Raw genomic sequence first — 19244 nt, forward strand, 5'->3', positions numbered from 1 at the left:
GAATCACCCTCTTGCCCTCGGAGTTCAGGTACTAGTCTGCTTGCCCACTCTCTTTTATCCAACCAGGCCAAGAGTTTTCTGGCTTTGTCGCCCACCTCGTACAAGCGACCCTGAACTGCCCTTCCCATGGCCTTAGCCTGGTCTGTCGCCAGCGCCCTGTAATCCTGTTGTTTAAGTTTGAGAATTTGGAGCTTATCAGGTGTGACATCCATTTCTAGGTCTGCCTCCAGTCTCCCCACCTCTGCCTCCAGCGCCACCAAATCTTTGCGCTGTTCCTTCTTTTTCCCCGAAATCAAGGAGAGGGCATGGCCCCGTATCACTGTCTTAGAGGCCTCCCAAAGCACCTGTGGGGATTCCACCGAGCCTTCATTCTCATTAAAATAATGTTCAATGGTCGTAAGGAGCTCTCGACGGATATGAGGATCCCGTAGGTACCACGGATTGATGGGGGCTACCCGTCCCACCTGTTGGTAACCAAGCACCATCTGGTGCCACACCGGCGAATGATCTGAGATGCCTCTAGATAGGTGTTTTATCTCCCGGTAATGGGAAATTTGAGATGCAGAGACAAGAAAATAACCTATTCTAGACAGGCTCCCGTGAGCCCCAGAGTGAAAGGTGTATTGAGACGTGTCAGGGTGAAAGGCCCTCCACCCATCCACCAGTCCAATAGATTCCAGAAAGTCCAGCAGCCGCATTGCGAACGAGGGAGGTCACGCGGAGGGTGACGATCCAGGCCACCAGAGACCACCGAATTCAAGTCCCCTCCCCGCACCAAGAGGCCCTCCGGAATCTCCAACAGCAGTGTACCCAGGTCTCCGAACGTAGTTGCCTGAAGACCCGGGGGAACATAAATAGAAAGGAAGGTGACAAGGTGGCCCTCCCACGTGCCAGAGACTCCAACATACGCCCTCTAGCATCTGACCAAGTATCCTGCAATACAAGGGTAAAGGACTTTTTCATCAGTATACCAACTCTCGGGAGCCCGTGGTAAAACCTTCATGAGCCAGTAAGACGTACCCCCCTCTATGCAACACCCTACATGTATTTCCCACTAGACGAGTTTCCTGCAACAGGACGATGTCAGGGGCATGGTGCTTTATACACTGGAGAACCACACTGCGTTTGATTTTGTCCCCCAGCCCATTGACATTCCAACTTAACAGTTTAACCCCACTGTCCACCACTGGTGCCATGACTAAATGCAATGGAAATCACAAAATGCATTGCCACTACCTCAATCATTGTATCCATAGCAGTTGCTGATGTAATCAAAACTTCAAACAGAAAAATAAACAGTCCCACCCAACAACCCCCCACCCCGGTGCCCTGCCCTCTAGGCTTACAACTGCCCATGGAAAACTTGCAGAGTGCCTGTCGCCCTAAAAAAGTTCAAGAGAGAAAAAAGAAAAACTAGGGGGGGGGGAAACAGAGCCCGCCCCATCCCAGCCCAACAGGTCTACCTTTATACTATCCAAAAACAGATAATAAAGGTCTATTCGAGTCCACTTATCCAAAGGCAATAAATCCAGAAGCCCCCCACCCAGTCCCACCACTCACTACAATTAGTTTGGGCCCAGCCATTGGACGGGTATCTGCTCAGGCCGGTTGACCACTCTCGCTGTCTCCCCCACTGCGGTCAGCCGAATCTCTCACTCCCCTGCTCCCAATCCAGTCTGCTGCTGCCTCAGGATGTTCAAAAAACCACACTCATCCATCTGCCTCAATCCGGAGATGGGCCGGGAACAACATGGAATACTTCATTCCCTGGTCTCTGAGGACGCGCTTGACCGACATAAACGACTGTCGCTGTCGTTGGACCCTTTGAGTGAAATCCGGGAAGAAGGACATGTTCGAGTTTTCGTAGCGCAGGGGGGTGCCAGCTCTGGAGTATTGAAGGATGACGTCTCTGTCGCGGAAATTCAGAACGCGCGCCAACATGGGCCGGTTTGGGCTGGCCCCCCGGGACCCTGTGGGCGCGCTCAATGACAAAAAACTAACTGAGGCCTTTGGGTTGCAAATATTTAAGGATGAGGTCCTCAACAAAAAGATCTGGCGCTTGCCCCTCCGATTTCTCCGGAACCCCAAGGATGCATAGGTTATTTCAACGCATGCGGCCTTCGTAGTTGTCCAACTTGAGGTTTGCAAACTTGCGGAAATCCTGGAGTTCCCTGATGTCTCCCTGGAGCTGTGAGACATCTTCTACGAGACAAGCAGTCATGAGTTCTACTTGCTTGACCTTTTCATTCAGTTTTCCCAAATCAGCCCCAATGAGGTTGACATCTATGGCCACAGTGTCCAGAGAAGTCTTAACTCCACCGATGGTGGCCATGATGTCCTTAAGCAAGAGTTCTTGCTCCTCCTCGCCCAGGCCCCCGGGCCCGGAGTCGCTGGGTGTTCTGGCCTGTTGCGCATCCTTAGGGACAGTATATCAGTCCAGTTTGTTCGATTGCGTATTCTTGGGACCACGGGCTCCCCCGGTCTTGACGTGGTCCATCCTGACCTCCTCCAAACTTCTCTAGCTGGTAGATTTAAAAAACGACAGAGCATCTCTGGATAAGATGGCAGGCCGCCAGAAGATTCGCCAGGAGATTCGCCACTTAGATTTGGCATTTTATCTGCTCGAGCACACCTCCGCCATGCCACAGTCCCTGTCGCTATTACAGGCCTGTAAGAACCCCTTCCCAGGCGCTCCAGTTGCACATGTGTTTCGACGGCACCAGGGATCACAGCACCGCCACTGGACGATGTCAGGGCGGTAGGAGCTCTCCTCCGTGGGGCACAGCAGTTATGGGTCCTGGCCTCGGGCCACACTGATGAATACAAGCCCCAGCTAGGCCCGCAAGAGACAAGGGTTCGCTCTTCTGTAACGAAATCTATAAGGAAGTTGGCACGGAAACTGCAAAGTACAAAAACAACGTTTATTAACCCTTAAGGGTGGTCCTACAATCCACACAACACTCTTCAGTATTGCAAGGAGTAGCACAAAGAACTTGCATACACAGTCCCCTTTTATACACAGCGAAGGGGCTCATGAGTGGGTGGATACCACAGAGTTGAAGAACATTACCATTTAGGGTCATTCTCGATACTGAATCAATACATGGGCGGAGCTAACACACTCCTTGGGCCCGCGAAAACACATGGTCAAGCAAAGCTAATTATAACAGATGTGGTCAAGTCTGGGCATGCGCCAGATGGACAAGGGAGAGCTATTTATAACCTGTTGCTAGGCAGATTACAAGAGCCACTAACACAGAAGTCGGACTCTCCTCGTGGTGAACACATGGCAGCATGTCAATACAAAATGGAGTCCGGACTTCGGCCAACATAATGGGGAAGACACGATAAAAGGGAAACACCAATGTCTTCAGTAAATGCTTAATCATATTCTGCCTTAATTTACAACAGACGACCCTTTCAGCATTTACTGAAGACATCTGGCTTCCAAGAATAATCATCGTATATGTCAATTATCATCATTCCTTTAACCTCTTTAGCTAGACCCTTCTGGCGGGCAACTTCGACAATAGCTTTCTTGTCTGGAATGCAGAATGAAATGCATACAGAACAGCACAATGGTCCACATTGAATACACATACAAAGAAAGAACAGAATTGCTATAATAATGCAGAGACCAGTTAGAACCTTCCAACCCCAGGCAGTAACCAACGCCCAAAACCATCCAGAAAAGGACCAAGTGCCGTTTTCCGTGTGGATTTCAGCTGCTATTTTATGCAGCTTATTAATGGCGTTATAAACGGATGGCGTATGATCAGGAATGAACACACAGCAGCTACTTCCAATAATTTTACAGGCTCCTCCTCGATCAGCTAGCATTACATCCAATACCATACGGTTCTGCAATGCTACAATTCTGGTAATCTGTAACTCTTCCGTAAGATTCCCAAGAGCAGCAGCAGTCTGATTTGTCACAGCTTCTACCACCCTTGTTAATCTTCGGATCTTCCTACTATTCAAAGCGGCTCCGACAAAGAAAAACAGTCCTAAATTAAAATCAATATACTATTGCAAACTGGTATCAGTTTGATCCACATCATCGATCGATAAAGTACGTTTATATCTATTTACAGTCACATTATTCAACAACTTCAAATCCTTATGATAGGACGCGGGTGCTAGAAATACAGGAGGTAATAGGAATGATACATAGCATACCCCAGACCACCCAGCCGGCAAACGGTAATAACCTTTATTCCCACATACAAAATAGGTATTATGGGATGCTAGGAAGGTGCTGTTGTTCAGCCCATCGATGTTTAATACGGTTATACAATCACTGACACCGACAGGGATAAAACCCACACTCTGGATACACAGGTCCGCTTGGGCTTGAGCCACTTGGATCACAAATTTTTCCTTCCCCACAGTGTCTCTGGTATTCGTGAAGATATAGGGAATGGATTCATTGTCCGGTCGGTACTCTTCCCATTCCCAAATTGTTCCATTCGCTTGTGGATATCCACTCTTATCCTGATGGCATTCTTTATTAAGTCTGAAAAGCAATCGTCCCACTGTCGGTTTTCGAGTAGCAAACAACAGAGTGTACCATGCTCTACAAGAGCCATTGTGAGAGAAAGGAAGTGGTATGAATGGCGTACCTCCTTTCTTCTGATGGGCTGGCATCATCCCACATATCCAACAGTTCGTAGCATTTGTAGCAACGTGGGTGTGATGCAGCATCTGAATGAAAGTGTTATTCAAATAGGATTGCCGATGCTTCAACTCTTGGTATGGCAATGTGTAAAAATAGTGCTCCGCAGGCACTGGAGTCGTCAACACAAGTGTCTCTCGGGCAGGAGTTGCCTCCTCCACAAACCATGTGGTTATACCAACAATAGCTACTGTTAGCATGAACCCCAACGCACAAAGAATTTTCTTCTTCTCCATGTCAAAGGAAATAATACCCTGATATCTTCCTGAAACTAAAAGTCTGTCAGAACTCTTCCCCTTGGGCAGCGGTTGATTTCTTCACCAGCGGGCCAAGACGGGTGTCACTACACTAATGCAAGGCTGATCCCCCCCCCTTGCCTCATCGGCTCTCCGTTTCACTAACCCAAGGGCCGTTCTGACAGTATGTCCCGGTACTGGAAACCTCACTTCCTTGGTCGCAGATGATATCGCCTTCCTCCAGAAGTCGTATGGTCCGGAAAAAGCTCCTCAGTGTCGTTTGGCTCTGCAGCACGGCCTGTTTCTGCTGCTAAGATGTCTCGTTGATCGGTCAGCACGGCAGACTCCACCAATCCGGGCGGTACCTTTCGACAGTGCAAGGAATGGATCCAATTCTTCCTGTTCGAGACTCGCACTGCCGTCCTCGTTGCAAGAAGGACCTGCTCAGGTCCGACCCATCTCGGCTCCAAACTGTTCGTCCTGTCGAAGACCTTCAGCATGACATGATCCCCAGGGCGGAGACCATGTCCTTCACCGGTAGACCGATCAGGGAGCGCCTCTCGGACCTGTTGATGAATAGAAACCAAGTTATCCGTTAACTGTGCCAGATAGTCACTCATCATCACACAAGGTACATCATACACAGCCTTAGGCCTTGGTGGACCCCAAATATTCATTGGGCGTCCAAACACAATCTCATAAGGTGTAAGGCCGGTTCGAGAGTGTGGCACCGACCTAATTGACAATAACGCCAGTGGCAAGGCGTCTGGCCAAGTCAAAGATGTTGAAGCTTGAATTTTAGCGATCTTAAGCTTCAGTGTACCGTTATACTTCTCGACTAGTCCTGCAGACTGAGGATGGAACACGGCGTGGAACTTCTGGGTGATGCCTAGGCCCTTCAAGACATACTTTATAACATCTGCTACAAAGTGAGGGCCATTATCACTCCACAGAAGTCTACAGACGCCGTATCGGGGGAAAAACTCTTTCAGCAATAGCTTCGCTGTAGTCATTGCAGTATTGTCTTTCGCAGGGTACGCCTCAACCCACTTACTGAAGGCGCAAACCACTACTAGAACATACTTCAAATTGTTACAGCGCTCAAGCTGGATGTAATCCATCTGCAGAACCTCAAAGGGTGCAGTGGGTGTCGCAAATCCTCCTGCTGGAGTTCGCGTGCCTTTCCCTGGGTTGTACTTCAGACAAATCATGCAGGTCTGCACCACCCTCTTTGCTGTGCTAGCAATCTCTGGATGCTCCCAGACTTGGGTAAGCAATTTCACAATTGCGGAAGCTCCAACATGTGCTAGCCCATGTGCCATCTGGACCATAGGTTGTACAAAAGCCGTGGGTAATTTCCATCTATCCATCTGCTTATTTCTCCAGCAACCCTCGTCATCCAGTTCTCCTTCGCTAGCCCATTGTTCCCGCTCTTTGTCAGAAGCGGTCTTTTGTATTTCTCGCACTTCCTCCTTCGCATCATGCCATCTCTCCACCTGTGACTTCACTACATACATGGCAGTAGTACCGGGCTGCATCGCAGTCTCCCGTGCTACTCGATCCGCTAACGCATTCCCTTCTCCAACCTTATCAACCACTTTCCTATGGGCACTACACTTAACAATGGCAATTTTCTTTGGGTATGTCAATGCAGTTAAAAGATTGTGGACTAACTCCCCATGCATTATCTGTACCCCATGTGACGTTAGAAACCCTCTCTCCTTCCAGAGTAGGCCGAAATCGTGCGCTACTCCGAAGGCATAGCGGCTGTCTGTGTAAACATTCACACACAATCCTGTACTGAGCTCACACGCTCGTGTTAACGCTATCAGTTCCGCTGCTTGAGCTGATTTCTGTGGTATGCGTGCTGTCTCCACTATCGTCTGTAACGTAGTGATTGCATACGCTGCTGAAGTCGTACCATCTGGTAGCTTCAGGCATGATCCATCTACCCACAACTCTCCATCTACATCTGAAAAGGGCGTATCCTGGAGATCAATACGACCCTTTGTTTGTTCCTCAGTCACAAGAATACAATCATGCGCTTTCTGTGCCTCAGGCTGGGTCTCGGGGTATGGCAACAATGTGGCCGGGTTTAATGTCACGCACCTTTTTAACGTAATGTGAGGAGCTAAAAGCGTCAACTCATATCCCGTTAAACGGGCACTGGTCAAATGCTGCGTCTTTGTTTGATTAAGCAGGGCATCAACAGCGTGGGGAACTAACACCAACAGTTTATGGGACAATACAATTCCTTCACTCTGCCGTATTGACACAGCTGTTGCCGCAACCGAGCGAAAACACCCTGGTAATGCTCGGGCGACAGGATCAAGCACAGCCGAGAAGTATGCACAAGGGCGCTGCTTATCGCCGTGCATCTGCACTAAAACTGATAATGCACATCCATCTTTCTCATGCACATACAACGAAAAGGGTTTTGTATAATCAGGGGTCCCTAACACTGGTGCTGAACAAAGGGCCTGTCGCAATTGCTGAAAAGCAGCATCACACTCATCTGACCAAGGGATTGGGATAGGCGTGTCTTTTGTCAAGAGCGCTAGTAAAGGCTTAGCTATGTGTGAAAACCCCAATATCCACTGTCTACAAAAAGAAACAAGACCCAAAAATGCACGCACATCCTTCTGCGTGGATGGCCTTGGTGTGTCCAAAATTACTTGGATACGATCTGATGTGAGTGCACGCCCCTCCTTAGACAAAAGGTGACCCAAATAAGTCACCTTTGGTCTACAGAATTGCAATTTCTTCCTAGAGACCTTATGGTTGTGGGACGCTAAAAAAGAAAGTAAGGCTATCGTGCTTTTCTCGCACAACTCCAGGGTGTCAGCCGCCAACAGGATGTCATCGACATATTGAATGAGGGCAACCCCCTCGAGTAAAACAAAGGAATCCAACTGCCGCTTCAAAGCCTGACTATAAATACTAGGGCTTTCTGTATAGCCCTGGGGAATTCTACAAAAACGATAAGATCTATTGTTTAATGTGAACCCAAAAAGAAATCGGCTATCAGGGTGAATGGGGATAGAAAAGAAGGCATTTTTCAAATCAATCACTGAGAACATGGTCGCCGTAGGCGGGACCAAGGTAAGCAACGTCGTGATATCGGAAACCACCGGGTACTGAGGTATCACGATCTTGTTCACCTCCCTCAAATCAATTATGAACCGATAAACCTTTGCGTCCGTGTCCTTTTTCAGAATAGGGAGAATCGGGCTGTTACAGATATTATAGGGGACTTCTTCCACTACCCCCACTGCGATCAGGTCTTGCACAATCTGTATGAGAGCCTCCTCGCCCTCCTGAGAAATACGATACTGTGGGAGGCGTGGTAGCACCGCCCCCTCCTGGACACTAATGTGGACCGGAGGAATCACCATTTGTCCGACATCTGTGTCCGAAGTCGCCCACAAAGTTTGGGGGAGGGTAGCCAACAACGCGTCCTCTGAGATCGTACACATCCGCCCAGATCGGGGGTAGTTGTCATTTAATATCACCCTCACACCCTCAGGGGAACAGCGAATTGTAGCCCTAAAATGCTTTAACATATCAAGGCCCATAATGTTATCCGGTGTGTACGGAGCAAGCAGAAACGGACAAGGCGCAGAAAAACAATCAACTTTAAATGCAAGGGGCTGTGAAAGAGGGCTTCGGGAAAGTGTACCGTCAAACCCTACCGATGTAACAATTGAGCCGGATGGGGGAGCCCCCGGAACCAAGTACCTAGACAATGCACTACGTGTCGCTCCTGTATCCACTAGGAACTGATCAGTAGAACCTAAAACCTCAGCCGATACATAAGGACCCGTCTGATCGACCGGCACCTCAACTGATTCGGACCCCCATCCTACGCATTCCTATGCATGCTGAGAATCGTGATATCCCAAGCGATCGCTGTCCGATACATGATACTGGTGCTGGCGATCGAAAACATTTGAGCTATCTCGGTGCTGTCCGGCAGTATCGAAACGGACATTATCGTTGGAATTCCCTCTAAAGTTCGAGAAGCCCCCTCTACCTCTCGGCCCACCCGGAGTGTGCCCCTGCCGCGAAGCACGCAACGCTGGGCAATCCCTGGCCCAATGACCCAACTGCTTGCAATACGCACACTGGTTCCTATTCAAATCAGATCGGCCCGAAGGGGGACCATAAGATCCGCCCCTTCCTCTATTATTATTACCCCGGCGGGGCGGGCCATATACTTGTGCTAACATCACTTTGGTTTTAAGATCTTTCGATTTCTTCTCCTCCTGGCCCTTCGCCTCGTGCTCCTGACGCTCATAATACTGGGCAATGGTCAGAAGGGCCGTCGGTGTCGCGGAGGACCAAGAACTCTCACTCGCTTTTAACCGGGCCGCAACTGCCGGCAGCAGATTGGCCACATATTTGTCCGCGAAAAGGTGGCGGCCCGTGTCGTCAGTAAGCGACTGGCCACTAAAATCATGGAACGTTTCCTCAAACCGCGTAAAGAAGTCCGCGACTGACTCGTCAGCTTTCTGTTTACATGCTGCTAACATATTCCAGTCAATCTTTTTAGGGGGGATAATCGTCTTCAACTTAGCCACAATAGCCGCAGGGAGATCTAAAATATTCTGGGGTGGTTTCTGTGCGGGCTTCCGTTCCCTGTCCTCATCCTCAAGGTCGGACCACCGGGCCTTGAAGGCAACCGCATCATCTACCTTCCGGACAGAGCGCCACGTATCCGGCGGTAGGATAAGGCCAAAGAACAGGTCTATATCCGCCAAGGTCATAATGCAAGAATTCAAGGCCCCCTCGACTTCTTCATAGAAGGCCGCTGGATTCTTGCGGGGGTCAGGCAGCGCATTCTTTAATGCCATAACATCGGCCCTATGCCATGGAGTATAAACCCAGTTATATACAAAATATCCCCTTGCATCGGCGGAGTTAACATCCGAGCTAGTCCCCGCTCCTTTAGGAGGAACATACAAAGGCGCCGCCTCTCGCATCGGTTTAGCATGCACTACATTATCCTTATCTGACTGGGAGGTGGATGAGTGGCCCCCTGCCGCAACTGAATCCGACCGCTTCTCCTCCTCCGCTCGTTGGCGTGCTTTCTCTCGAAGGGCCAGCACCTCGTCCCGCAAGGCGAACAGCCGCCGAGCCGCCTCAGGAGCCTTAGAGGGAGAAAAAGCACCGTTACGTATTGCTCTGGCATCCGAAGACACTTCGTCAGGCTCAAAAACATGAGAATATTTTCGGAAAGCATTAATCACTTCATCCGCGAAATGACCCAGAAAATACACTTTATCTCTCTCCTGCCATGGCCCCCAAATTTGAAATAATTCCTCCATAGATACCTTGCCTTTAAGCGCACGGAAGGAAATTTGCCGAAGCTCAGCCATTTGCTCGGCCGGCAACATGGACCGTGTGTCTACCTTACCCGAAGCCGGGTCAGAATCCTGCGGCCGCGGAGCGGATGCGCCAACGTAAGGGGGCGGAGAGCGATCTAGCAAATAAAAATCATCATCAGGATTATTAAGGACAGGATAAAGCGGCTGGCGAACAACATATTGACCCGAAACTTGTAGCCTACGCTCTTTCTCTTGTCTGTCCGTTTGCTCTTTATCCTCCCGACGCTTCGCTTCCTGCGCTCGCACATGATCATTCTTTCGCTGCTCCTTATCAAACAGCGCTTTCTCACGTTTCTCTCGCTCACGCACTTCCTTCACCCATAATCGCACACACTCAAACATATCCTGACGAGCACGTCGCTTACACATACACTGTTCCACATACTCAATCTTACGTATATCAAACGATCCATACAAAGGCCATCGCAACTCAGGATCCTTCCTAGTATATTTCCTCCATAACGTGCTGTACATTATGGAAGAAAGACCATGCTTCACGTACATATCCCTATTAGGAGTCCCCTCTGGGGGAGCTGGAGCAGATTCCTCGAGGTTCAACCGGTTCCCAAGACAGCAACACCACTTACGGAGTGCGCTGAAAGCAGGCATGCTAGGAATAATGCAAAATATGCAGTATTATCAAAAATGGCACTTAATCGTTGCGCCGTTCAAAGTTTACACAGCTCCGGAGAAATTTCTCCACATTACCTGCCTATATGTGTTGCAACGCATATATTTTCACAAAGACAAATTCAAAATATGACTAGTCACCATCAATCAAACTCAAATAGCCAGACCAGGCTTCAAAACTCGGAGCAAGTACCGTACAACGGTTCTTACCAATCAAGAGTCCAGGTTCCAACTGCCAAGCTCCACAATCGCCCAAACGGCTCTCACGGCAGGACCGACAGAAGAGGTCTCAGTCGATGACCGGCGCCACCCAGATGGTCAGCTCGGAAGGGAAGGAAGAAAAACCTCGGGATGCCAAGGCTAAGACGCCGCTGGCAGTGATCACGTCCCTGGCCAAACTCCTCACCTTCGTCGCGACCAGTCCTTCGAGCATCCGAGTCGCCGATGAGCCCCACGTGACGGGCGCCAATTGATGAATACAAGCCCCAGCTAGGCCCGCAAGAGACAAGGGTTCGCTCTTCTGTAACGAAATCTATAAGGAAGTTGGCACGGAAACTGCAAAGTACAAAAACAACGTTTATTAACCCTTAAGGGTGGTCCTACAATCCACACAACACTCTTCAGTATTGCAAGGAGTAGCACAAAGAACTTGCATACACAGTCCCCTTTTATACACAGCGAAGGGGCTCATGAGTGGGTGGATACCACAGAGTTGAAGAACATTACCATTTAGGGTCATTCTCGATACTGAATCAATACATGGGCGGAGCTAACACACTCCTTGGGCCCGCGAAAACACATGGTCAAGCAAAGCTAATTATAACAGATGTGGTCAAGTCTGGGCATGCGCCAGATGGACAAGGGAGAGCTATTTATAACCTGTTGCTAGGCAGATTACAAGAGCCACTAACACAGAAGTCGGACTCTCCTCGTGGTGAACACATGGCAGCATGTCAATACAAAATGGAGTCCGGACTTCGGCCAACATAATGGGGAAGACACGATAAAAGGGAAACACCAATGTCTTCAGTAAATGCTTAATCATATTCTGCCTTAATTTACAACAACACCACAGGCAGCAACCCTCCACGGGTGGGTGTGGTCGGCCGAGACAGGGTAGGCAAGGGATGTTCTTCCGCCTCAAGGATGGGCCGCCTCCATTGACCACAGCACGGCCAGCGCGCTAGCCCTGCTCACAACCGTGCACCCCAAGTCCTCTCTGGCGTCCCCCAGCGGGACTCAGTCTTTGCCGCCACTTCCAGCTCCACAAACCCCTCCTGGGCGCTTCAATTTCAGGAAAATCACGGCGGTGCGCTGGGTTAATGCGCCACCGCTGTGGAAGAGAGGCCGATCAGGGGTAGTTTGCCGGGGGCCACGGTTGATATGGGCCTAGATCTTGGGCCCTGCCTCGAGCCGCAACCCCCCAGGGGGCACGCAGAGACCGCAGCTATGGGGGAGGGAACAGGAGAGCAGACAGCAGTGGGGACGTGCCGCCGCCCTCAGCTGCCTCGCGGCTGGCGTACCCCAACCTGCCGCAGTCCGAGTGTTTCACCACCGCACCAGGGCCCCCCAGCGACTCACCAATCGCCGCCGTCGCCGAGCGCCTGAAGAGTCACTGCCCAGACGGTCCGAGGTAGTAAATAGGTTGCGCCAGCTCCATGAGCCGCGGAGCCGCCGCTGGAGAGCAGAGGGCCGGTCGGGGCTTTTCTCCCGGCTGGTTGCGCTGCTGTGTGTCCCGGCTTCAGGCCCCACTGTAGGGCGGAGCCTTCGGGGACAAGTACTCCACTGCTGGGCTCACAAGAATCACCGGAACAGGCAGGATGGGCTCCGTTGGTGTTCCGACCATTAGAACTGCCGAGGGATGCCGCGGATCTTTGTGCAGGATAGACGAGCGCTGCGATGGACGGCGGAGCTTGCTTAGTGCACGGCCATCTTCATCCTGTGCCTAGCTACGCCCCCCAACATCCCACTCTTAGCCAAAGTGCTGGAGAAATGTGTGCAACAACAGCTAAGTCACCACATCAACAACTTCCACCTGCTTGATGACTTACAATCTGGATTTAGACCAGGGCATAGCACCAAAACCACCATGCTCCATATCGTGGATGATGCCCTTCAAGCCCTTGACCAAGGTAAAACTTGTCTCCTAATCCTCCTGGACTTATCCTCGGCCTTCGACACGGTCAACCATAAAAAACTTCTTGTACGCCTCAAACTCAGGATGGGATTGGACGGCACTGTTCTAGATTGGTTTAGGTCCTTCCTCCACAAGCGGTCACAGAGATTCCTAATCAACGGCAGCCTATCGTCACCGTCACGGTTGGAGTCCCTCAAGGATCAACGCTGTCCCCCCCCCTTTTCAACCTTTACCTAGAGCGACTTACTGAAGTATTACGCGCAGCTAATATCTCCTATTATATGTACGCTGAACACCCATATCTACATCAAAACCTCTTCTCTCTAAGAGATTCTCTCCCTGAACGAAGCCCTGAAACTCACCATCCAATGGCTCGCATCCAATCAACTTAAACTCAATGCAAAGAAAACAGACTTTTTCCTGATCTCCCTTCCCAATACTAACCTCGAGATTCAATCATGGATTAAGGCTATCGCAGCCTTAAATTGTCCACCGACCATTGTGAACTCAGCTAAATCCCTGGGAATTACCCTTGACAGCAACCTGAACATGTGGGATCACATCAATTCGATGGCCAAAACAGCCATGTTCCACCTGAGCTACCTTAGGAAATTGAAACCCTTCCTCGATTCTCCAGAAGTAAAAATGGCAGTTCAAGCACTCGTCATCTCTAGACTGGAATACGCTGCTCAACCCTCTTGGGTTTACCTAAGATCTCCCTGGCACCTCTTAAAGTCTGCCTCAATGCGGCCGCCAGACTACTTACCGGCACAAGGAAATACAATCATATTTCCCCACACCTGAAAGCTTTCAACTGGCTTCCCCTGGAGGCAAGAATACAGCTCAAACTAGTATGCATCACACACAAAGCTTTATACTCTAACTCCCCTGCTTATCTGTCACCGGAGGATCCAGAAACTCCCGATCTGCCAGAGACCTCTTGCTCCAACCTGCATGCTTTCGGAAAAAAAAAACTTACAATCAGGCCTTCTCAGGGGCTGCTCCTAGAATATGGAACTCTCTCCCACCCGACATCAGAAGAATCCCCTCGCTGACCCGCTTCAAAAAGGATGCCAAAACCTTCCTTATGGGCAAATTTCTCGGCTAAATATTGACTCATCCACCACTATGGCCCGACCTATGGCCGTCCACTACCTCCGTTCGGACTACCTTGTCACCCCATCAGGAACTTGGGGCCTGGCTTGTAAAATTGAAAACATAATCTGTATATATGGTTTCTCGCCTTGAGTAACTGGTTATGTAAACTGTAAATACGTGCTCTTCTTTCCCTTATGTACCCGGCTCCCCTCCCCCTTACTACTCGAGCTGCTACTGGTTGATTCTAAGTCTGTCTATATATTGCTTTGCTCTCCTGTAAAGTGCTCTGACACCCTAATGGGTCAAGTTTGCGCTCTATAAAACACATAAATAAAAAAATAAAAAAATAATAATGCCTCTTTTCTGCATCACTATGAGGAAGTCTGGCAAAAAAAGCATTGAGGCGAGAAAGGCAGCAGGAGGAGAAGTGTCTCCTCTTGCTATTTCAGAGAACTGGTGTTTGACCATTTTAATACGGATTCGAGTCCGGCAGCATAATATTGAGCGAGAACGCAAATACAAAATGAAGCCTAACTCTAATGTGTGACTTTTTATATTTGAACATAGTGCACACTTCGACTACACGATATCATGATGTTTTGAATGCTATTAAGCAAAACAAAAAGTGATAGTGTGCTTACACAGAATGCATTTCCATTTCAGGTGCAATGTGGGAGTCGTATTTTCTGAAACGAAGGTCACTTGTTTCAAGGGATTTATGGCCTACATTCCTCTGCACTACTGATTGGCTCACCTGTGAACAAGGCTGATTTTACAGCCGAAATGCTTCAGAGAAAGAAATGCTGGGCGTCTGATAGGACAAAACACCAATATTCCTCAGATTGGGGCTTCGAGAAGTAATCTTCATTATGTGGTGATTTGAATGACAGGCCACTACTTACCTGTCTTGACAAAGCTGCCCTGCAGGGATGGGGGCTCCCAGCAAAAGGAAATGTTTGTTTGGATATATATATATATGTTGAAATAAAATAACATCTTGCCATCTATCCGGGTGTCCGTTACTCTCTTTTCGCCAAGAGGAGGTTTTGGGAGCACTTTGGTCATGAATACATATATACAGATATATATATATATATATCCCAAAGATTCACGGACTCCAGCAACTTCCAAGCGGCGATGAAGGAGAGACGGACCCAACAATATCAGGCAAGATGTTTAATTTCGACCTGTTCCTCACAACAACGATGACGCGTTTTGGGCTACAAGAGCCCTTGTTCACATGAGGAGGAATGTCGCCATGAAAGTTTTTTAAGTGTTTGCTAAGTGCACACCCAAACAGGATTACCGTGTCACATGACAATAGGTAGTGAAAACAGACTAGGTTTTGAAACTTTATAGCACAATTCATGTATATAAACAAAAAGTTGCATAAAATCATGAAATTATTTTTGGTTCATGATTAGTTTAAGATATATAAATACACTTTAATGAAGTCTGTTGAAGAAATGCACCATGTTCTATAATTGTATCAATACATCGCAATATCATTAAACATGGCAAACGTCCTGAAAAGTATGTTCCTTCGCACTAATGACTGGTTTAAGAATAGAGTGCTGTCATTATCTTGGGTCCTGATACCATAAATTAACCGCATTTCATTGTACGGCTAAAATAATAAAAGTTGTTATAAAATGGACATATAAATAGTACATTTTAAAATACTACACAGGATAAATCCTTGTTGCTGTATGTGCTTTTTACTAATCTTTATATAGTAAAGCAACAGGGGAATTGCCTAAGTTCCTTCTGTTAATGTGTTGTCTCTAAAACCGAATTACTGTGATTGAAAGAAGAGAATAAAGTGCATAAGTACCTAGCAGCAAAAACATGACGTGCAAAATAGTACTAAAGTGCAAAAGTGCATTGTAAGATAATATTTCAGTATAATTTAAGTAAATTAAATATATTGATAACAGCAAAAACTTTAAAATCTTTGTCCTGGTCAATACTGTTAAACTCATACAAATATTAAGCTAAGAAACATTATACTAAAATATATCACTATAAAATTAATGCAACAACTAAGATGAATAAGGAAATAATAATACTTTGTTTTCATTACATCATGATCAAAAGATATCTGCCTAAAAAACATCCATAGCATTCTTCAGTATTTACAAATTCATACAAATTACTGTATGTTAGGATGCCACATAGTTGAAGTGCAGAGAATAAATATGCTAAATAGACAAAAGTTGTCACTGATAATTAAAGAAAATGATGCATGTCTTCAGTATTAGTCAAACCGTTCGGCCATTTACTATCGAGTTCTAAAATCAATTTAGTCTCAAGTTGCCTAAGTTGCCGTTCCATATTGCCTCCTCGCCGAGGTTTGGGAACAGCGTTAATGACAAAGTATGTGAGGCAATTTACATCATTTTCATGTGTTCTCTTAAAATGCCTCGCTACTGGGTATGTGGGATCGCTATGTAGGATAGTTTATAGATGTTGCAGAATTCTGACATGCACCTGTAGCTTCGTACTACCAACGTAGTTAAGACCACAGGTGCATGTCAGGACATATACTGCGTAATCGGTTCTGCAATTGAAGCTACCAGCAATGGCTATTTCTTTTCCACTGAATGGAGTCACATAGTTGGTCTTATTAATGCCAAACTTACAGGCCCTGCAGGATGAGCATTTTCTAAAGCCCTGAGCTGGCCTCAGTCAAGTAGTTTGCTTGTCTCAGGGCAACTTTTATCAAGAGGTGATCAAGGGAGTTTCAGGTAATCTATTGCGTAACACACCATCCGTGAGAACAATGGGCCAGTTCTTTTTAATTATCGACCTTATTTTCCTCTCCTCGTTGCTCTAGGTAGTAATTAGCCTACGACTGTCATTCTCACTGTTTGGAAACATTATGACACTAGAAGAATTATGTGTAGCACTATCATCATTCTTGAAAAGACTAGTTCAAGGTCTAATGCTTGCCTTTCTTATAGCTTCATTTAAGATGTTCTCATGATACCCTCTAGCTCTAAGTCTGTCCAAAGTATCTTGTAGGCACTCGATAAAATCAGATTCTAGGCTACAGATACGTTTTAGCCTTAAAATTTCCCCATAGGGTATACTCGCTATGAGGTGTTTCGGATGGGCACTGCTTGCATGAAGCGTAACGTTTCCCGATGTAGGCTTTCTAAATAAAGCTGTTTCAAATTTACCATCCCTAATGTAGGCTTTGACATCCAAAAATTCAATGTTAGATTTATTGATGTGTGATATAAAGTTAAGGTTCATAGAGTTGATATTAATCGCTTCAATGAATTGTTGAGCTTCTAATTCATCACCCCTCCACAATATAAAAACATCATCTATGTATCTAAGATACTGCAAAACATGTTGGTCATATGTATCACAGTGTACCTTCTTCAGAACCTGCTCCTCCCACCAGCCAACGTGAAGACACGCATAGCTGGGGGCGAAGCAGGCTCTCATCACCTCAAATCTCAGCTGTCTAAATACATCTTTACCAAAAAGGAAAAAGTTGTTGTGGAGACACCAAGAAATAAGTTCTACAACAACCTTGTTATGTTCATCGAAATCACAGGGTCTTTCATCAAGAAAATGTTTGACTGCTCATAAACCCATAGTGTGATCAATACTAGTATAGAGTGATCTATATGTAGGGTGATTAAAAGCAAATCATCTGTCCATATTAAATCTTTAGTTTTCATTAGGAAATCTCCTGTGTCCTTCACCAAGCTGGGTAGCTTCTTGACCATCTCCTGCAAAATATAATCAACATACTCTTCTACTTATTCACCCACGCTGTTAATGGCTGAAATAATAGGCCAAAAAGAAACAAAATGGGGAGTAGAGAGGTACCACTCAGCATGAGTGGTGGAGGTGGATACATCCTCCCAGGCTTAAGTTTGTAAACATAGTGATCCACCCACAGATGTATATATATGTCAGGTCCTCCCAAATTAGGTATGTAGCCCCACAATGGTGGAAGATACACATTAGTTGTTTAAATACCCCTCACACACCAAAAGGGCCCTTGGTGTCATGCTTCATCATAGGGGTCTTCCCGCCCCTCTGCGGGACGGGCATGCTGCGACCTAAGTTTGCGCGGGAGCACTGTTATTTTGAGACAACTATGTGTCGTGTAGGGGTGTGAGAGGAAGGGTCGAGAGTGAGTGGGGGGAGTGAATTAAAAGATACCTGGCTCGACCTTTGAGCTGGTATCAATAAAAGGTGGGTAAGGAGGTGTGTATGCCTAAATGAACTATACCTCCCATATCTGCCGACATGTTTCGAAGCTCCCCAAGCTTCTTCTTCAGGACCTTAAGGATCCCTTCCTATACTCACAGTGATGTGTTGGATAGTCACAAATGTATGGTGTAAGAAAGATCATATAAGCAGGGGAATTAACTGCATGGAGTTATAAAGCCTCAATCGGTCTGTAGTCATTTCAACCTGTAAAAAACATTAAGGAAAAAGGAAAACGTATTTTACAAGCTATATGCTGTACCCATTGTGAGCATTGGTGACCTGTAAAAAATAGTGATATAAGATATCATTACCATTAGTTTTAGTGCAATGCAGTGTCCTAGTGTGAAAGAAAAGGACGATAACAAAACAAAACATACACAAAACATAAAGCACACACTCTATTAAAAATGGACTTCTATAGATGAGCCAATGTCATTTCTAAGCACATATTATAGCGCTATGATGGTGTTGGACAAGCCGGAAAACCTACTTGAAATTTTATAGGATTTTTCACCATGAGCCTCTGGACGGGTGGAGGGATTGCCTGATAGGCTATCTAAGAGAGGAAATGCGTTTTACCTGGGAGGTAGTTACCAGCGAGGTATTTCATGGAGATATTCTTGTAAGCATGTGGTTCCTGTCGACTATGCCATACTTACATCTCCTGGGACAGTGCCCTGCCTTGTACAACCTCCCCGAACGGCTCCGCTGGGTAAATGAGTCGTATTCAGGGTCGGGTTTAAATGTGGTTGCTAATTGGAGTTGCCGCCTCAATCACGGCCACGCGGAACCGGCAGCACCTGTGTTTGAGCGTGCGCGGTTCACGCTGATTCTGGCTCTATTGA

The sequence above is a fragment of the Triturus cristatus genome, chromosome 6 (assembly GCF_964204655.1).
Source record: "Triturus cristatus chromosome 6, aTriCri1.1, whole genome shotgun sequence".
NCBI lineage: Eukaryota > Metazoa > Chordata > Amphibia > Caudata > Salamandridae > Triturus > Triturus cristatus.